Source organism: Parus major, chromosome 2 (assembly GCF_001522545.3).
Source record: "Parus major isolate Abel chromosome 2, Parus_major1.1, whole genome shotgun sequence".
Lineage (NCBI taxonomy): Eukaryota > Metazoa > Chordata > Aves > Passeriformes > Paridae > Parus > Parus major.
Genome location: NC_031769.1, coordinates 102,482,941 through 102,505,149, shown reverse-complemented (window position 1 = coordinate 102,505,149; position 22,209 = coordinate 102,482,941). Strand labels below are relative to the sequence as shown.

Here is a 22,209-nt window from a genome sequence, read left to right as displayed (position 1 = left end):
ACAAGCAAGTTATGCTCATGTATTTCCTAAAAAATCCAACCCAAAACCATAAGCAAGAGCTTGATGTAGGAAGAAGGGAGGGAAGAAGGAAAATTACAGCTAAATCTGTGTTCTGGGCTGAACAGTGACTTGTCACCTGAGAGAGAGAGAGAATTATGCCCCAACTCAAAAGTTCTGCCTCTGCCGATAAGCTTATCAGATGACCTGCGAAAAGTCACCTGTCAGGGCATATCCTCTAGCACTGTGGGGGAAAATCCAATCCCGTCTCAAATGAGGAGGAAATGTAGGCAAAGTATTTACACAAGAAATTATACTTATCTTTGGCCCAATTTTCAGGTAAAATAGCAAAACAGAGAGCTGAGAATGTCAACACTTTTCTTGAATTGACTTGAAAAAAAATGAATAGTTTAGTGAGCAATGCATATGAAAAATATATTTGAAATAAACATTTGCTGTTGAGAGGAATTGAAATCTACACCAAACCCTGATTTCTATCCTCTCATTTTACATTCAAATGAACAAGTTACATCCTTGCTCAGCGACAGGGTTGAGGTCACCATGAGTGACCTCATCCTTTCAGCTATTTGCTTGTTTTTATGACAAGGGTCCTACTTAATAATGCAACAAGTCAGCTGAAAATACTCTTAGTGTGAAAAATTCCTAATGATCAGCCCTAGTGCCCAGAGCACAGAAAATACTGACATCTCATTTACAGTCATTATGGTGTACAGATAAGAGCATTTCAATAAATCTGAGCACAAAAATCACTTATTGTTGGGAGTCCTGATTTAGCACCCAAAAGACATTTAGATACAGAAAGATTGTAGCCCTGGCATGCATGAAAGAGGACAGATCAGTCTTGTGTGACTTCTAAGCAAGGTTTGAGTGAAAGGCATTGCAATTTCTTTCAGCATATTTCTCAATATATTTAAAAAATGCCTGTAATGCAGATTCACAGTTTGAAGGAGATGTCAGACACAAACCCCCATATCTTCCTTGGAGACACTAACTGCATGTCTGATAATAGTCTAACAGCTTTTTTCCTTGATTTTTGTTCATTTATTTGGTATTAAAAAAAACAAACCAGTCCAGTAGAGGTGGAAAATTTAAAACTTGCCATCATGATCCTGAAACCCTGAATTTGTGCCGTATCATTCCAATGGCAAAAATAATGGGTTTATTTTACATAATTTCCACAAGGACAAGAAGCATTGTCACAGTATAGAACCATGAGAATAAACTCTTCTTTCTCCAAACCACTAATTTTATTTTCCACTTACAGCTTACTTTAGCAAGAGCTTTTGGAATTAGCACGTCCCTTTTCTCTAACCCCTAGACAGTAAAATAATTTTAGCATTTCTCACCTTTACTTAAACGTAAAACAATTAATAATGCATTTTGTAGTGACATATAAAAGATAAACCCAGACATTCTGGGTTGACTAAATCAAAGGGTAGACCCAGGACACCTATTTGAGACACAAGAAGAGAAAGCAAACAAGCCCAAACAAATTTTGACACTTCAAATTATTTAGACCTTTTGAATCTTTAGACTACATAAATGCTTACTGTAGATTACAAGGCAAATAGAAAAATCTTTTCCATTGCCAACAAAATGAATCCTACAATTTCACATGCACATAGCTAACATGCCAGACCTCTCAGTGCATAAAATGCAGGACAGATCAAATTTTTAACCAAGACTCCAATTTTTGACTTTTCTCCCTATGGTTTCCTGCCCCAGCCTGAAACTTCCTCTTCTTAGTCATCCCTCTAATAAGACCCTTTTATCACACCCCCATATTACCCATATAGTCTTGGTATTTATTTTGGATTGGATTATTCCAGTTCCTACTGGAATTTCTGAGACTCTGAGATCTTTCTCATCTCAGAATCTGTTTCTGAGGCTTTACTGGGTAAACCCAAATCTCTGACTGATGATGCTACCACAGGCTTACAGGACGTGAAAGAAAGGGGAAGAAATCAAATCTGGATCCTCTTGTATAAATTGGTCAGTTAAAAATAAATACATATATAAATAAATAAACGCACTAATACAAATAGCTGCAGATCTTGGTCAAAACCAAGGATGCTAAGCAGAACAGATCTCAGCCTGGTTCAACTCACGCTGTTTCGTTCATCTCTGCTTTGCTTGAAAACCTTTCTATGACCTCAATTTCTGTTTGCACGGATGTTTGAAGAATGTCTGTCTTAACACCAGCACCTTTATCTGCCTGGTTAACATGTGGTTATTCATTATTTGTTCTCATCAAATTACAGAGTCTGAGCAGCATCACTGTCAAATGACAATCACTGAGCACAAAAAGCAAATAATTAAAATGGACAGATGATGAATAATCCACAGGCCAGGGTCTGCTTTTCCTAAACAGCCTGCTAACAAATGAAAAACAAATACATGAGTAATAATAACGACTGTTCACAAACAACTCGTGAACTGGAAAAAAAATATTAAAATTTAAGATTAAAATCAGTTCCACTGAGTAAATCAGTCAGCTCTTGTTACTAACAATATTAATATAATTGACTTTTTATCACAGGAGATGTAAGAGGATACACAGAGTGTGCCTTGCTCTGGGTCACAGCAGCATCATCCAGGGCTGCACTGCACCCAGCTGAGAGGATGGGCTGAGGCTAGTTGGACGCTTTCCAGAAGAGCTATTACTCTGGAGTAATTATGCATTTTGGAAGTGGTTTAAACTGAATCACTACACCCCCGTTTTTACTTGAGATTAAGGGTATCCAGATGAAGAGCTATTGTGGAATAACCACAGTACTTTTGGAGCATTTCCAGAGTTAGAGAGACTTTACTGCAGAGAAGTACAGCACATTGAGCCAGCAGTCTTCTCCCACAACCTTTGTTTTCTTCAGTCTGTCAAAAGTCAGGCATGTCTGACTCCCTTCAGCTTTTAGAAACTAAAAGGGGCAACATTCAAGATACTTTGGCTGTGTGACTTGGGTGAAGGAAACAGCAACAAAGTGTGTGCATGAACTTGTTTCTGTCTAAGGTTTCTAAGGGCACAGACTCCCCTACCTGGACAATGATTAGAAAAAGCATGAACAAAGACATTTTAATAATTTCAAAGCAGCTCATTACACATACAATGCCATTCTTTTGTGTCTAAGACTTCTGTTTAATTCATGTATACCAGGAGTGAAATATACTCAAAAAATGAAGAGGAGCTTCCCGAGCAGTTTTCCTGAATTTAGTGCTTAGTCCTGTGGGTGAGTCACATTTTTCTTGTTATCCAATTCAGTTGACTTTTCTATACATGTGTTGAATGTGCTATGTACTGACAGCCAAGCAGGCCACCACAGCAGTTTTCTTTGAGATTGAGAACCTGCTGATTTGACCTGTTTATAAAGAGAAAAATGTCATCTCAAAAGTACAAGATTATTTTGTATTTCTCCTTATTTTCTTCTTGTGAACAATTTTTTAACCCCCTAAAGGCAAGTAAAAAGTCACCAGTCTAGGAACCTTTTTTTCTCATTTTTTCTTATTTTCTAATACTTTTACATAATTAAAAAAAAAAAAAGTAATATTTTTCTTTACATAAAAGCTTAAAATAAAGTTGGAAAAGTATACCTTTAATGTTCTTTATACATGCCTGTGTGGAATCCCTTTGTGTCTATTCAAAGTGAATTTAGACTCTTATAAGGCAAAATAAATATCTATTTATAAACAACTCTATAATGATAAAGGAAAAATTGAAAAACATTTCAAGAGAGGAATAATTTCAATAATTATAATTTCAAACCCTGCCATGTTTACACAACAGAATGGAAGCGGTCTGTTGGACACAGAATCCTAGAATCATGGAGGTTGGATAAGATCTTCAAGATCATCAAGTCCAACCTTCAAAAGAATACCAGCCATTAAAATCATATCAGGAAGTGCCACACCTGCTTGGTTTTTTAACATTTCCAGGGATGGTGACTCCACCACTTTCCTAGGGAGCCTGTTCCACTGCTTAGCATGTTAAGAGTCCTTCAGGAAGGAAAGCACTATTCATTCTAATTTAAGTTAGCGTTACAGTTTGTGTCCTAAGCTGCTCTGAAATGTTCCAGAGCCTTCTTTTCCTCATTTCCACTTTTATAAGTTAAAAAGTAAGACCTCCTAGATTATGGTATTAGCCTCACTAAGGAGAGCTGAGCACACATTACTTCCTTCTCCATTAAAAATGACACGTTGTCAAAAGAAAAATTTGGTTAAAAAGGCTATACTTCACATTTTTTAGACTGCTGTGCACCACTTGGTAAAGAACTGAGCTTCCCATGACCTTCCACAGCCTGTCATGTGTGAAATGCATCCTACGTGACAATTTTAACATCAGTTGCATCATTAACACATGTTCCTGACTGCACAGTGGTTTTCTGCACTTTGCCAGATGAGGCAGAGGCTAGATGAATTGTTACTGTGCACATGCAGTTTTCTAATAAAACCAATATGGCATTATTGTTCTTGGAAGCACATTTGGAACATCTTACCCCACGCTGTATAACGTGCATCAGGGTGACAGGTGGGTGAGGCACTGCGTGTGGGGCAGGGAAGAGGAGCCCACAAGGACAGTAAATACCTGCGTGCTTGTACTTGCCTGAACACATAAATACAGACACCCATGCATACACATACAAAGCTACGTTCATCTTCAACTCTGCCTTTGAGTTTTAATTTTCTTCTCCTCTTGCCTGATGCAACAAATTTCAAGGCATTCTCTTCTGCCAAGCTTCAATTTGTATCTTTGGGTATTTGGGATTTGTACAATTTTTTTTATGGGATGCTCCTTTTGGGTAGCATTCTCAGCTTCCTCATCAAAAGACACTGGGAGGGATTATTTGGTCTATCCACAGCTTTCATGTTAAGTCCCAAAGTATCTTGTAACACTGAGTATGCAGACTCAAATCCCAACACTAAATAAAAACATATAGAACTTGCAGTAATAAATAGGCTAAAACCTCAAAACTAAAATGCTATGGGAAGTGAGCAGAAGAGTTTCAAAGGCTTGGCCAGTGTCCTGGGCCTTTCTAGATAAGGATGAATCTGCCCAGGTGATGCTTTCCTACAGGGAAACTAGGTAAACACCACATGTTAAAGAGGTGAGCGTCCCCAGCAGGAACTGGTTTGGATCCAAATGCAACTTAGTTCCCTGCCAGTTCTTTACAGAACAGTATATGGGGATACACTCTGAAATGTTTTTTCTCAAAAAAGTTTTATTCAGCTTTAAGGTAAGTGCACGTGCATGTGCATCTATTTTTATACAGGTGTTACTGGGACAAGGAGGGGGCTATAGTTAATAGTCCAGATGTCCTACAACTTTTTTTCAAAGACAAAAACCCTCCAGCTCAGTTGCTCACTATGGGCTGAAAAAAAAATTCTGCGTATGAGCAAAATAATGCACATTATTTCACTGCTCAGTCTAACACCAACCCTATAATTACTGGATTCTCAACTATCTTTCACATTCCCCTTGAGCTATGAATTACAAGTTTTCAGCATATTGGATACTAATACTGTGGCATGATTAGATTACCTTTTCCACAGGTTGCCAGAGCAGAAGAATAGCTCATCTAAGCATGAATAGATTCATTTACTTGAAGAGAATTTTCTTTACCTTTCAGACTAATCATCTGTGTCTAACACAGGATAAAAAGAACACAAATTTTTTTCAGGCTAGCTTCTCTTAAAAAATAAAATGACCTCCCTAGTTTTTGCATCCCAGTGTTCAAAGGCATGCATTTGTGGGGGTTTTGTCTGGCTGCTCAGAGAAAAGCAGTTTGCAGAATGCAGATACAGACCTGTTTGCTGTTGTAGATGGGATCCATTAGTCACTAAGGAGGCTACAGAATAATGGAAAGTAGCCATTTTGTGTTCATTTTAGTGCACAGCCTTGGAGGGGAGAAACACACAAATCCATGTAATTTTTGCTGTGCTATTGAATAGAATATAAAGACTATAAATATTTTATTAGTTGGTTATGGTTTAAAAAGGTACTTTGTACAGAGTAGATATTTCCCTCTGGAATTCATGAAAACATAACAGCTTTGAACTTGAAATAAGGACCAACATTTGAGGATATTTGTTATTTGTAGACTATTTGTTAAGTAAACATTCAACTGTATGTTCAGAAACACTCAGATCACCAGTATGCCAGGAACTTCTGTTCCAGTGCCACCAAGCAGCTGAAACCCAGTCTAAGGGGCAGCATCTATCACAGCTCTCTCATGCTGCCAGAACTGCAGGTGAAACAGGCAGGTGAGCCCACTCTACTGTCCATTCAAAAAAATAGGTAATAGATCACATGCAACATGCTTGTTTTTTTTGTGGAAGCTGACACATCGCAGGTGGCAGCTTTGGTGACTCGCCAGCTCCACTTGCTCACTGTTGATGGGACCCTGGTTTTGCTAAAAGGCATTCACATCCTTGCCCTGCACCATGGGATAAAGCACACAGACACACACCTTGTCTTCCCAGCTGTTCACATCTTACGAAAGATTTTTGGTGGATGCAAAACACCAGAGAAATCAGTGAAAACTCATAGGAACTTCCATCAGTGAGCAGCCTTTGTGGGCCATCCCTTGTGTTTGCAAGTGAAATTCCTGCCACATGTTTGTGGCCTGCTTGGCACTCTTCTTGCCTGTGTTTTAACTCTCTGGTTTATGATTTTATTATTTTAATATGGTCTCCAGACCATCTGCAAACTACCATTGCCTTATGATATTTCCCTGCAGTGATTACATTAAAAACCTTGTTAAAAAGGCAAATCTAAACAACTTTGTACATGCTCAGGGAGAACCACAGATTTTTTCTTGACATGCATCACTGTGTAGTTAAAGAACATCCCATGAAACACAAGGATATTTATTATTCAACAGACTACACTCTGTTACAGCTTAAACTAGTTTGGAAATAAAAGGACAGCATTATTTAATTAATGATGGTTTTCAAATTACATCCAGAGAGAGAATAGCTGCCTTTTCAGTTTTTGTTAGCCCATACATCACCGTGTGAGCACTGCTCACAGAAATACTACTCCCTTCTCCCTTGCTCACACATAGACAGACACATTGTTCTCCTGACTTTGTCCTGACTGTTCCTGGACAGTCTTCCATTCTAACACGCATCTAGGCAAAAAACCCATGCCTCCTGTAGGAAAAAGAAGACCTTTACCTTGGGGTGTCCTCATCTCTCTCTGTCTGTATTACAAACACTTGCTGTGTTTTCTACTGTGCCTCTCTTTCCGCCCCTTACCCAGCCCAGCCTCACATTGCAGCCTTTGCAGATGCTCTTCCTGAGCCTCACTGCCCTCCCCAAACAGGTGTGATTACAGCTGAATTCCTCCTTCCCTACTGACTCTCAGGCCACTATATTTCTGCTTTGGAGTTCAGTGCATCGTCTGATCACTGGCCTCTTGTGCATCTGCTGTTTTGCTTTCTGTAACAACATAGTTAATGTCACCCTCTTTGTCCAGAAGGATAAAGTTCCTGTCTAAGTGCCTACTCACTGTGCAGAGTATGCACAAAATGCCTGAAGTTTTCCAACATGCTGTTTATGTCCTGTTGCTGTACTGTCTGTCTGAAAATCCCAGTTATGACTTGGCTTCTGTGTGCTGAGCAGTTTCAGTCTGGATAACTTCAGTTCCTTGCTGCAAAAGGAAATCCGAAACAAATACAAAGCACGCTCACACACCACTTAGCAAATATATCCAGAAAACAAAAAGAGGAAAAATCTGGGAGAACCTGCATAAATGGCTATAAATACCTGGAAACCACAGGCACTCTGTCAAGTAACTTATCCCACCCTCCTTATAAGAGCTATATTTGAAGGGGATGAACTACCCTTTGGCAACATCTGCCTCCCTCCCTTTACTGAACATCAGGCCCAGATGACTAATTTTGGACGGCCAATTAAGCAAGAGGAATCCCAATGCTAAACAACTTCAGCATGTTGCTGCAGTAAGTTGCTCCTGATTATATTTAGTCTCTTTTCTCCATTTTTGTGGAGCTCTGAAATTAAAATCTGGAGACGAAATGATACTTTTCTACCCTCATAGTTTATGTGTCTCAGATGCACTGCTTGTCTATACATAGAAGACCTCTGCTGTTTGTGTAGTGCCGTGCAGTGGAAATCAGCAGTTTGTAGACAGCTCTTTCTCAGATAAGAAGAACAAATGCTTGTTTCTTTTCTCTCTGATTTCCTCTGAGTTAACAATAGATATTGACCTTACAGAATTGCTGTAGCAGATTGTGAATTATGTATGAAATGCAATTTCCCTGTCTGCTGTGGACATGTTTGACTGTGCTGTTTGCAGCACTCATTGTCAGAGGGCTTGCAGTGTTCTCAGCAACACAGCTAGGGCAGCTGAACTCACCATAAAGAAATGGTTAATAGTCAATTAAAATAAAATTCTTTTTATTCCTTAAAATCCAAATTCTTCAAAGCAATCAGCTTCTCGTAACTCCTGTCCCACCATCTAGCACAGTTTAAAACCTTTTCACAGAATAACGGAATTGTTAAGGTTAGAAAAGACCTCTGAGATCATCAGTTCCAACCATTAACCCAGCACTGCCAAGTCCATCACTAAATCATATACCCAAATGCCACATCCACATGTCTTCTGAACACTTCCAGGGATGGTGATTCCACCATTTCCTTGGGCAGCTTATTCCAATGCCTTACTACTCTTTAAGCAGAGAAATTTTTCCTAATATCTAATATAAACCTCCCCTGGCACAACTTGTGACCGCCTCCTCTTGTCCTTACCCTTATTACCTGAGAGATGAGCCTCATTATAACCTCCTTTCAGGCACTTGTAGAGAGCAATAAGCCTCCTTTTCCCCAGGCTAAGCAACCCCAGCTCCCTCAGCTGCTCTTCACATGAGTTGTGCTCTAAAAGTAGGTTTTAGTCACCCAAGGGTTCAACATGACCTTATAGTGAAGTAGAATAGAATAGAATAGAATAGAATAGAATAGAATAGAATAGAATAGAATAGAATAGAATAGAATAGAATAGAATAGAATAGAATAGAATANAATAGAATAGAATAGAATAGAATAGAATAGAATAGAATAGAATAGAATAGAATAGAATAGAATAGAATAGAATAGAATAGAATAGAATAGAATACTTTGGTTGAAAGGTCCTACAACAATCATCTAGTCCAACTTCCTCACCATTTCAGAGCTGAGAAGTTAAAATTATTAAGGGCATTGTCAAATGCCTTCTAAATGCTGACAGGGATGGGGCACCAACCACGTTCCCAGGATGCCTGGTAAAAAACCCAAACCTCAATCAAAAGAGATTCAAAAGCATGGGCAGATGCCTCACGAGCAAGCCTTGAGTCGAGAAGTCAACAATGATTATAGCCTATCTATTCTTCCAGCAAAACTGGCTTCAGTAAAAGTGTCCTAGATTACATCTAATAAGTGATCTCAGGTAAGAGGTACCATACAGACAAAATCTAACTTTCATGGGTAGTCTGGCTTGTGCTGGTCAGTATGTTTCTTGTCTCCCCCAATATGATCATCAGAGAACATCTGTGAGGTTTATGCATGTGACTAATCTCAGAGACTAAGGCAAATCAGAAAGAATCAGCTGATTTCCCAGTGGGAACACATATTTTTTTAAAAAATCTACTCAGAATATTTCTCCATGGTTGGGTTATTAAGAAGGTGGAACAGAAGCACATTTTTATAGCAGTAATAATTTTTCCTTCCTTTTGTTAAATCCACTTTTAAAGCAGTGGATGTTTCTTCCCCCTCATCCTACTTTTATTACAATCCTAGGAAAAAAATGCAGTGTAACAATGCAAAATAAATGGAACCACTTATTAACAATATACAAAAGCTACAGAAGAGGGCTGAATTACTGAAGCTATTGTGAGGAAATTTCAGCCAGGTGTTTTATTTTCTCTCCTCTTGTGCAAACCTCATTAACAATGCCCAGTGTGTACAGCAGGAATGAAGGCTTTGGTCCTGGATATGTGGTAGGAGTCTAGCAGGAGCCCCTGGCAACATGGGAACAGCATCCAGTCCCACTGCTGCTTTTCTGACGCTGAAATTTTTTGGGAAAGCACCATCTACACTCATGCTTGAGCTGGTGACATGAGTAGAAGCAGAAAATGTACACCAGCTACCTTTAACTGATGAGCGTGTGAGTAAATCAGACGAGCACTCAAGTACAGCAAGCAGGTTTGCGTCAATGGCTCGTTCTGCTGATGCAAGGGCTGTCCTGTAAATTGCACCCAAAAGCAAGCAGAGTTGGCTTGGAATGTTTACTTCTGAAAAATGAATCATAAAATGGATTATTAAAATGCACCAAATCCTGAGTTCCTTGTGGGCATGTGTAATTTGTAATCATGGAAACTGCAGGAGCCTTCTTTTTTCCTGCTCTCATGTAATTAAGAGTGAAACTGTTCCGCCACTCACATGCAATGAATTCGCTCTTCCCTCACTTACACTGCTATGTCCTGTTATACATTACACATCCAAGGATTACATATTTTGTACACTTTTGATCTCGTGGTGAAAATAAATTTTACAAGCCAGCCAAACTTCTCTTAACCACGTATACATCTGCTGTCTCCCTGAAGCTTGCTGACAGTTAATTCTCTTCACATCTCCTGTAGCTGCACAAGAGGTACTGTTCCCAGTGCCCTTGCAAGGTTACAGCCAGCTCCCACCCCACATGACTAAATCAAAGCATTCCAAAAAACCAAAGGGACAGTCAAGTCTCTGGAATTTCAAAGCAAACATTTTCTGTATGTCTGGTGCTTCAACTCCTGCCAAGTCATTTCTCCTAGTAATCATGTGTTGTGTTAAGCACACCAGCCCAGCTTCTGACTCCCTTTTCACTGACAGAGCAGAGGCTTTGATTCTGGCCTGACATACACCTGGATAAATCCACCAAGGTCAACGGAACTACACAGGTATAAATTGAAAAGAAATACATCCAGATATCTGACTGTGTACATGTATATCATGTAGTTAGAATGCACCATAATTTTTCCAGCACATCCACAGCCCCACTGACCATGAGCCATGAGCAGGTGCTTTTCTGGGAATGGGGGGGTTCACTGTGGCAGGACACTGAGCAGCTTGTGATGCGTAACACTCTGCTGTCCCTCTGAGGACCACTCAATGCTGCCCTGTATGTAGAGTGATCTCATATGGGACTGTGTGACACTGCAAGGCAGATCTGCCAGCTTTGTGCCACTTCACAAGACTCAAGGCCATGTGGCTGCCATCAGAAGGTCAGATCTGATACTGCAAGGGTTAAACTAGCAGGTCCAGACCCAGCACTGGCCATCACTCACTATAATACCTAAGGACAGGTGTCATTTCCCAGCTTAACTCCTGCAAGAAAGAGCAGGTCTCTCTCTCTCTCTCTCTCTCTCTCTCTCTCTCTCTAACATACACACATACACACGCACATACATACACACACACACACATACATGCTGGTCCCTCACACACTTTTCCTTCTGTCTTTACTCATTCATGCCCACTTTAAGTTTCTTTAAACTGCAATTGATTAATGTCCCCAGGTCTGAGGGAACCCCTTGTCAGGGTGAATATTGCTCCTGTTTGATGAAACAGAGAGTAGCTAAATTGCCAAAGAACTGAGTAAAGATACAGTTTTCTTTATAGCAGAATTCCCTTTTACCAGTGACTATATTTAAAGGACAATACACAATATATATGCTTAGCACAATACATATGCTTACACACTTGTGCTTCTGTATTTTATTTCCTGCCAAATAAGGTGCTATATTTTGGAATATTGTGATCCCTGTCTGTCTCACTGGAATTTTGGACCGTAGCCTGTGCACTTGCTACCCTTGACCTTGGAGATCCCAAGTGTGTAGGCACCATTTGAAATAACTTTCCTCAAAGTTCATTTTCTTACTCTTTCTTCATGTACAAGTGGCTCTTTTTCACATGCAAAAGCCCTGTGCCTAACAACACAGAGACAAGCCTGCAGTAAATGTCAAGAGGACTGTTTTGTTCCTTAAAGTTTCCAGTGTCCTCTCTCTGCCTTGAGCAATGTCCCACAATCTAATTTGCTTTAAAGAATAGCCCTCAAAATACTTTTCAGGAACTTGGTTAATCTGGTATTACTCATGCTTCTAATATTACAAGGAAGACCTTGAATGACATTTAGCTAACAGGCAGTGTGTAGCTATGGACATAATTATTTCTGAGGTAAAGACCTTGAGCTGAATGTGCATATGGTTTGCATTTATTTTTTAAGAGAAGCCCCTAATGAAGCACATTCCTATCCCACAAGGCATAATAGTCTGCAAAAATGGTGGAGATGAAGTCTTACCATTAATAATTAAATTTTTGTTGCTACCACAGTGGTGATCATTATGCAATTACCTTTTGTCTTTGGAGCTATTTGTTCAGATAGGTTTGTAAATAGATCCTTGTTTTCATGAGTCTCATACATTAAAAATAAAAATAAAAATAATAAAAAAAATAGCAAGATATCTTTTTTGTTCCTGAAGATGTCAAGGACTTCTTCAAATATAATGGCTTCTGCCCCAAACATCATTTTGTCTGGATTTTGTTCACTGTCTTCAATGTATTTATTAACAAGCAGAAAAAAATATCCATGACTTCCACTACTTTCAAAATAAGTAAGAGGATTTCTAAGGAAGTATATAAACTCTGAATTGATGCAAGGCCACCGCTGTCAAATACATGAAGCTACTGGGATTGCTTCTGGGCTTAATGAGTTGTAGTTGGTGAATCTTGCTCAGGGTGTGTGTCCTAAGAACCACCTGCACAGTTCAGTGTTGTGACCTCGTGAGCAAGTGACCCAGACCAGGGAGGCAGAGCTCAGGCACAGGTGTTTTTGGGATATTCTTCATACTGTCACCAAAGGGGAAACAATGGGTGGACTTAGTGACTGCTGCTGGTCAGGTGTCCTCAACAAAGGCAGCTGTTGACCTGCTGATGCTGTGTCTTCCTTCATTGGAAACATCCCTAGAAAGTCTTGTTTCCTAGGATCCCAGGTAAGCCAGGGCTCACCAATTTCCATGCAAATGCTTGGAACACATACAGTTTAGACCCTGACCTTGTCTCAGCACCCTCCAGCCATATCCATACCAAAATCCAGCTATGAGAACTGGGAGTTTGAAGGTGTTATATTTGGTTTTTTGCAACAATTTTTCTGACATCTCTAATATGTTCAAGGTGCTGCTGCTTTTTGCTTCCTTTTTGCTTGCTTCTAGAACCACTTTTTTTTTTTTTTTGTGGAAAAGGAGAAGGATGATGGTTCTGTATTTTGGATGGCTGAAGGCTGTGAGTGTGTCAGTGAAGCTTCATTAAGAAGAGGCTTGGGATCAAAGTGTTTGTAACCAATGATGAACAGTCACCTCTTCTACTATTCATGAAGCTTGGAAAAAGATACTTTTTGTTATGTGCAGCATCATTCTGTAACACCTCTTATGGAACTAGGTCAGATTTTAGCAGTTGTTAAGCAACTCACTTCAACTGTATCTTAGCATATTCAGTATTGATGGTTTGTGGCTGAGCAATTTTCATCACACCTGACTCTTACTGTTTATTTGTTAGTGGAAACTTTTCTAAAGCACCTGCAAAAACAGCATGAGTATCTGAGAAATTGAAAGTTCCCTTTGAACTTCCCATGAAAAATACCTGTAAAGAGTGAAGGATACTATTCAAAGAGACTTTACATTACTTTTCAGACAAAAATTACATGGGGGGAGTTGGGGATACAAGTCCTATTGCCAGGTGAGAATTAAAAAAATGGAATGCTGTAGAACTTATTCCTAAACCAAACATTATACAAGGTGGAATTCAACTGCAAAGTTAAATATAAAATAAATCCAACAGGATTACAGAAGGGCACAGTAACCCTGTCCCTGCAGTGACCCATGTAATAGCTCTATGCTGGTGCTTGTGATGACATGTCAGCAATCCCACGTTAAATGTACTTTGAAGGCACATTAGCTTCTCCTCTTTGTGTGTCTGGAGGTTTCCTTCTCTCCTTTATGAACACATTTCAGTGTCTCCTACCCTTTCCCCCTTACCCCACATTACCTGAGAACAGCATTGCTCTCTCCTGACCTTCCTCCTCAGCTGACTGCTGCAATGAGGAAAGTATTTTGAGATACCAGCTCTTTTTTTCTCCTCTGTTTTTAGCAGAAATTCCTTCACAGCAGCTTGTTTGAAATAGCTGCTGTGTGGAAGGGATTTTGCATCCATGTTTGCCTTAATGCTGGCAAACAGCTAACTTCGCTGTCTTCCAGAGACATGGAGGTAGAAGAGACAGACACAGTCCTAGAGCAGAGATCAGTAAGGGCACAAGGAGCAGGTCTGTGTGCCAGCAAAATACCATCGGGGTGAGGGGAGTCAAATATTCTTGGTGAACTGGGGGATGGATAGGTATGCAGGGTGGGGAGGGTGGTGGATTTTTAACATCGTATTTGACACTCGTGAATTACATGTTACAGAGCATAGAACACCACCATGGTTGCTTCACAGACATTGCGGGCAGGCAGAGGGAGCCCATCTGAATGAGAAAACCACAGGTTTCTTATTTTGAGTCCACAATTAAAACCTCCAAGTTTCAAGGCTGGCAAGGGTGAGGATAAATCTTCCATGTGAAACGTAGCAGAAAGCCTGTTTTCCCTTGGATTACTTCTTTCTCACTTCAGCCCTTTCTCTCTCCATAATCTCCACTTTCCCTGTTGTTTCACCTCTTTTCAGTCTCTCCAGGTTTCTCACAGCCCATGAGAAGTGTGGCTAATTACATAATTAAGATGAAGGAGCTTTATTGAAATCTATCAGCTCATGCTATGTGCAAATAATTTTAAAAAAGGGTACATTTCTCTTGCACATATAGTTACTTTCTCTGTGCATACACTTTTCATTTACACAAAACTTTTTCAACACCTGCTTTTGATTTTCTTGCTGGAAATTAACACGAAGTTATTCCTTGTGCCTCTTACAATATTCCCTTTCACAATGTACTAACATCTACGATGGGAAAATGATCAAGGCCATGGAGAAAGCAATAATAGAAATTATCCATTATTCCTCATAGTCCCAGCTGTATTACCAGTCTTAATGCTTTATTAGAAAGCTCTCAAAGCTCTTGTCCTTGAATTAAATTAATATTCCTGTAATAAATCAATTGCAACTGAACTGTTTGAAACTCAAAACATAAATAGAAAGAAATTCCTTTTTAATACCTCACTATTGTTACTCCACATTTGAAGTTGATGCTGCATACAAATGACAGTGATAATTTGGGATATTTTAGACCAGAGAAAACCTCCTAACTGATGAACACAAGGTAAAATGTATCCTTCCAGAAGTCATGGATATGATCCCAGGTTTTCTGGGGCCCTCAGATGTGCAGGGAGAAATTCCTCCTTTCTTCTTTTTTCCCCCCCTTTATCTTAATATTTTAAAATCTGAGCCTTCCAAACCACACCTCTGCTGTAAGCTAGTGATATCAACCAGAACAATTAATGGGGAAAAAAAAATAAAGCTTATTCCATTTTAATAATTCAAAAGAGAAAATACCTCACACTGTGGTACTATTTTGACTTTTGTATCAGGTATTAGAAATAAAACACAAAAAACAAGGTTAAATAAGAAACGAACATCCTCATAGTCCTGAACAATTCACTTAATATTTCAGAAAAGGGAAGCTTTCAAGCCCTCACATTATCAAGCAGGGGACTGTACCATCCTGGTATTGCAGCCTCTCTTTCTCTCTATTTTTAGGTCTGGAAAGCATAAAAGAGGAGTAATATTACTTTTGGGAGACTCTGTCTAGCATGGTTTGTGTGGGAGTTTTCTGAAAGTTTGCCCTGATAAATGATTTACCAGGACAGTAAAAAGATCAAGAAAGCCCTGAGCTGTCCCCTCAAAACAAATTACTTTCTTCACCCACTCCTTGAAATCCTTTAAAACCTTACTATAATGATTAATTTTCCAGAATTCTAAAAACTGTTGAAGTCCTGGGCCTATGACTATCTCATATCTCTCCTGGGATAAAGACACATCATGATGTTGGGTTGAATCCTGCCTGGTGCATCTGCATGTTTATTCTGGGTATCTCTTTGTTTTACTTGCTACCTGAATTTTCCTACAGTGTCACTGGGATTTTGATATTTTATAATGCTGCATGTTTCCCTACTAAACAAAACACAAGAGGGTGTTTTGCCCTCCTTCTTTATATTTGTTTCATCAAAATTATTTGTTTCAGTTGTAGTAAAGACGAAATCAGACACACAGGGAGAAAAGAACAGGCAAGTGGGAAGATGCTAATAAAGGTAGAGAAGAGAGAAAGAAAAGTCTACACATACTCAAGGGCTCTACTGCTTTTCTGTGACACTGGTGCCTCACTGGACCCATGAGAAGTTTTGCAATTCACATAATAAAGAAATGTTGGTAGGAGACACATGGAGAAGAACCATTAAGGACATCAATGAAAAAAAAATTACAGGAATAATTGTGCCTCGTTAGAGGTATGATAATAAACAATGATATGTATTTCTGGTGATAATGATCCTGCAGTTCACTCCCTCCACTTATTCCAACTCCCCCCACAGTGCCACTACTGTCTAATATGGCATATTTATGCAAAAGATGAGTTAGAAAATTAGATTCCATTATAAAATCATCAGATATAATAATGAAACCTATGGAAAATAATCTGGTATGCTTCTGCACCTGTCATTTCCTATGGTTTACACCACCTGCCCATAAACATTTGACAAGCACTACTCAATCTCTTGATTTTACTGAAGGAGAAACTGAGGCAAAGAAAAACTTGTCTATCAAGCATCTGGGCTAGGCACTGGGCCAGCCTGCAGTCACATGCATTAACTGTTTCTGATGCTTCTATGTAGAATATTATTAATTACTGACAATTTGTAGTAGGCAAACCCATATGAAGGTGTTATTAGCAGTGTGTGAACACAGGGAGAAAAGCTGCCCAGAGGAGCTCCCAAACACACACAGTTTTAATAGCCATTAGAAACTCACATTGGGAACAAAGATCTTTTAAAACATTGCTCCCATACTAATCTTGATGATGGCAGATAATTAGTCAGCAAACCCAAGCTCGGGGACTGCTTACTGAGCATGGAAAACCTCATATCCACAGTGCAGCTCTGACTGCAGGCTGAAGTGTCTCGCAGTGCTTACAAAAGCAGCTACAAAAATATTTTCAAGACCTTTAGCATATTCGTGCAGGACAGTTTATCCACCTAGCAGTACTGGGCTGATCAGCTCTCAAAAGCAGGGAGAAGAAAAGGTGCTGGTGATGCAGACACTGCCAGCGGGGCACTCAGGGGTCAGGCTTTCATCCCCTATTTAGCAGTAATTTGGTATGTAGGGGCTGCATGAGCCTTTGAAGCTCAGTGCTGCTGTTTTTAAAGGCTCCCATCAACCAGCCCATAATGTAAGTGAAGCAGAAACAGCAGTGTAATAGCAGACACAGTTTTCTTCTTGCAGAGTCTGCACTTCTCTGACATGTCTGCTTAACTCTCTTTTCATGGTGGACAAACTTCCCGTCAGGAACCAGTTAACAGGGACAGCGAGGAGTAGCACTGACAAGCAACAGCTTTGGAGGAAGGCAGTCATGTATTTAAAAAAGAAAAGCCACCACGAAGAAGCCCACAAAAAAGCCACATTATTTATTTTTCTGGGAGGTGAGTGGGAAGAGTTTCAAAGCATGGCTGTTATGCTATTTTGGCACAAAAAGTACTTTTCCAAATTCAAATCTTCCATCAGGCTGGCTTGGAAAATGGCATGTGGTTTATAGCCATGGCTTGTTCCTTTCAGCTTTGCCTCATCTTCCAGGTTAAAGTCGCAGCTGGGAGCGTATCTGGGAGAAGGGAGGAGCATGTAAGAACTGGAGTATTCCCAGTGTGTTTCCACTGGCTGGCCCTGGGATCTGCAGGTAGTAAACACAAGCACTTTCCATAAAAGGGCCTTGCTTGGCAGGACACCGAGGGGAAAAAAAAAGGGGCTATTGCTGAGGTGGGGAGCAAAAAGAAGTTATTTGCTGGCAGAGGAGAAAGGAACGAAGGATGCTGAAAGGGTACTGGGCAGCTGCTTTTCCGGCTGCTATGGGAGCCAAGGGAAGAGCCTTTGATCTGCTGAGCAGGCCTGGGCTTGCCGCCAGGACCTACATCCTTTCTCCAGCACTGACAGCAGGCTTCCTTGCTAGCTCCTCTCTGATTGCCGAGTCAAAAAACAAGTGACGTAACTCATACAGGGACCTCACTGAAACACTTCTATTATCACCAGCTCTGCAAAAAACATATGCTACAGATGCTTCAAGCTGAAATTATCTTCTTGTCCAGAGCAGAACAAAAAGGAGAAAAAACCCACGAGGTCCTCTGGATTATATTTTGCAAAGCCTCATAAAATCCCTTCTGGTACACCGGGGGATTAAGCAAACCCGTTGGTTCTACAGGGGAACTACCATGTCTGCACAGCACCTTGGCCAAGAAAGCCCTTCTCCAAATGTTTATGTACTATTACTTCTTGTGACTGGGAGATTTAAATAGGAACACAGATCCCAGACCTAATATAGATTTAGACCACTACCTCAAATAATGTCATCAAAATGGCATTTACTAAAGAGTGAGCTGTTGCAAAGTAATTGCCAGCAATGATTAGTTTAGAGTGATGTGGAGATCAGCCTGTTTGATATGTACCATTGCCCAAGAAAGGGGAACATGAAGACAGCCATGCTCCTCAGCCCTCAGACCAGAACAACCAGAGTATAGAGAATTTTCTCCACCACCAGCATGCCTTTAGTTCTTGCTGGTATAACACCATCACTGCAGGTAATTGCCATCACTGCATTTAAATTATGCTTGGACATGACCCAGGCTTACATCTTACCCCAGAACCGGACAGAATGTTAGAGTCTCATCACTTGAAGCACAGAAATGTGCTACATTCTATGAAGCACAATAGTATGTTTTTGCATGACGTAACCAAAAATTCACTTTACCCTCTTTGCAGCACAACAGCTTTTGCACTGTTATTTCCCCTTGATGCTCATCATCACTACCAAGAGTACAGCCTTGCAAGACACTGGAAGTACTGACTCAGGAGCTTGGACGGTGCCATAAACTTAATGCAACCAAGCACTTCTGCTGTCTCAATAATGCTTCCATCTTGCTATCAGGTACTTGTTGCTTTGTGTTAATACTACTTGCATGGCAGTGGCAGCTTCCCTCAGACAGGGTCCCCTGCAAGATTAGGTGTCCCCTAAGCCTTCTTTTCTCAAGATCTAACAAACCCAGTTCTTTCCTCATATGGCAGACTTTCAAGTCCTTTGATTGTCCTTGTTTCCCTTCTCTGGATGCTTTCCAGCCTGCTTGCATGTTTTTACTCCATGGAAGGTTCCAGAGGACCCTACCATCCTCTCTTTCCATCTGCCCCACCTGCCACCTGAGCTCTGAGTGAGCTGAAGTTTGCTCTTCTAAAGTTTAAACCCTTTGGTTTTAACCTTCTGCATGCCCAGCCGAATCCCAAACTCCACAATACTGCGATCACTATAGCCAACACTATCAGTGACCAAGAAATTTCAAAGCAGGTTTTTCTCAGTTTGTGAGTCCAGCAGTGCCTCATTCCTGCTTGGCACAGCTCTAATATTTGTATGAGGAAGTAATCCTCCTAGGCACTCTAGGAACTTGATGGATAACGTGAGCTGCAGTACTGTTCTTCCAATAAATGTCTGGACAGCTGAAGTCACCCACATGAACCAGGTTCTGTGAACCTTCCAAAGCTTGCTTGAGTGACCTGAATAATGCTTTGCTGGTCTTACTGTCTTGGTTTGGAGACCAGTACAAGTTGCCTACTGAAATATCCCCCTTGAAGATGCCTGCTCTGATCTTGACCCAAAGACATTCTGTAGGACTTCCACAGTTGCTGTGGTTGACTTCTATGCATCAGTTGCTGTGGTTGACTTTTATGTACCAGAAGTTCCCCTTGACGAAGAGCGAGACTCCTGCAGTTTTGTCCTGCCTGTCTTTTTGAAACAGCCTGTTTCCATCCATCACAATCATCCAGTCATGTGAGTTGTCCCATAATTTTTCAGTTGTTCCTATGAATAACTCTGCTCTTGTTGAAATCCTTAGTCCCTGGTGCCACTTGGAGCACCAGTTTCAGTCTAAGATACTGTCTGCTGCTGTTCATGTGGACAGAACCTGCTAAGACTTCATGCTTTTTTCTTCTCCCAGCTGCTAAGTTTTACTGAACCTTCCAGATATTGAGAAGACATTTTAAACAGAAACACATTTATGAAGTTTGGGGTATTGAGAAAAGATAAATGTCAGCAATGAATTTTGAAATCACTGGCTCAATTTTGCCTTCTAGCACACGCAATAAGTATTTACAGGTTTCTTTGAATATATGTTCCTGAAACCCATTTTTTTCACTTGTGAATCTCAGTTGTGTGCAATTACTTACTAGTCTGATGTGATACCCTTTAAAATTCCTTAGTAGATTTTAATTAATTTTAATTGTTTTTTTATTTATTTATTTGCATAACTGCTTCTTGAACCCATAGAGTAAAACAAAAACATCTAAATAGTCTTGGACATTTCATAAAAACAACAGATTTTCTTCCCTAACCTTCTGCAATTCAATTCTAGCACTTTTGGCACACTTATATCAAGCCCACACTTTAAAATAAAATGTCTGTCAAATAGAAAAGAACAACACCAATCTGGAAAGAAATTATGTTATTCATCTTCCAACTGCACATTGCAAAAGTTGCAGTTTTCTAAAATGTACAACTTTGAAAAAGTAGTTTACAGTTTAATTTTTAAGATAACTGAACAATGAGATTTTTTGCTATGTTAATACTTGAAGCTTTATTTTTAATTTGTCATCTGTAATAAACACAGGAGTGCAGAGATGTCAGGAGGTGGGTTTACAGGAACTTAACACATAACTAGAGATAATGCTGCAGAACAGCTGCAAACACACTGCAGCAAGGCCCTCCTCACTTTCTGCCCACAGCTGCATAGAGGGTTAGGCTGAACAAGTGAGCTGAAGGATTTGTTAGAATTACCACATGACAAGGGGTTAAAAAGCTGCAATTTGGCCCAAAGAAGTGACGCAAAAAGATCATTTTGTCATGACAGATTTTTGCCTGCCATTGGCTTTTTTAAGGTGAAGGCACATGATAACTTGTTTTTTCTTATGGCGGGAAAGTGGGTGTCCATGTCATCCAACAGCCCTTGTCACTCACCTTCTTGATGCTGTGTCAGCAAGAACCATTTGGAGCTTCCTTCTGGAACTCAGGGCCAAACAGCCCAAATTCTAAGATCAGGAGGAAGATCTAATGCCAGTAGTTCTTCATCTAGTAGCTCTTCTTTCTGTCCTGTTCCCATGCCTGTGACTCTGACAAATGACTCATTCACTTAAAGGACATCACTAACTAGAGAGCTTTCTAAATTGGTACCATCCAGATCCTACTTAGCAAAGCAGGCTCCTGGGACACAGAGCTGCTTGAAAACCAGCTCAGGCTATATGCTTTTGCAATCTGGTGATAATGAAAACTAGCAGTATACCTCCTAGGCCTCTTCTTCAGCCTGTTGACAGTTCTATGTGTTTAGTATGTAACTGGCATCAGACAAAGGGAGGAAAGCCTATAGAGTCAGAAATGGAAAACACTCACTAAACCAGATGCATTGCAGCCATCATAGTTTCCACTTGCTTTTGCATATCTTTAATAATTGCCAATCTGAAATGGGACCAGCTGACAGGCTGCAGTACATAACAAATATGTTCATGTTTATATATGTCCCTAGCTTCCTTCCCCAAATGTACATGTTTGAAAAGCCTCGTGTTTTGCAGCCTCACCCAAACATCTGCAATCATTTATGGACTAAAACAGCTTGCCATCTCAGCCTAGGTTTTTCAATGCACACTACAACTAATGTCATTTTGGTATTTTGAATTTTCAAAAGAAACAAGTATGTTTCCAGGCAAACCACATCACAGAACATGCCACGGTTATCAGTTCAAAGAGCCTCACTGACTCAGCAGCTAGTGCTGTGTTTCATCTAGTCTTCCTGAGGTCAGGCAGGGAAATGCTAGTTCAGGAATACACATATGTGTGTATACAAACAGATTCAGTCTTCAGTTGTTCTCCCCTCCTCTGTGAAATAATCCTCT

General features: G+C 40.1%; 1 protein-coding gene and 1 long non-coding RNA gene across 12 annotated transcripts in view; one reads left to right on the top strand and one right to left on the bottom strand.

The window, feature by feature from the left end:
- Nucleotides 1–22,209, bottom strand: part of DLGAP1 (DLG associated protein 1) — a 404,747-nt gene that overhangs the window by 40,715 nt on the left and 341,823 nt on the right. The gene's annotated exons all lie outside the window — the stretch shown is intronic.
- The window catches only part of LOC107199990, a 49,823-nt gene that overhangs the window by 22,163 nt on the left and 5,451 nt on the right, over nucleotides 1–22,209 (top strand). For 3 of the 4 annotated variants that reach the window (XR_004496063.1, XR_004496061.1, XR_004496062.1), the window contains exons 2-4: nucleotides 3,170–3,242; nucleotides 17,866–17,965; nucleotides 19,042–19,207. This is a non-coding gene — a long non-coding RNA (uncharacterized LOC107199990). Of the gene's footprint in view, nucleotides 1–3,169; nucleotides 3,243–14,498; nucleotides 17,715–17,865; nucleotides 17,966–19,041; nucleotides 19,208–22,209 lie in introns of those variants that run through there. The other variant, XR_004496064.1, reaches the window with a different exon arrangement.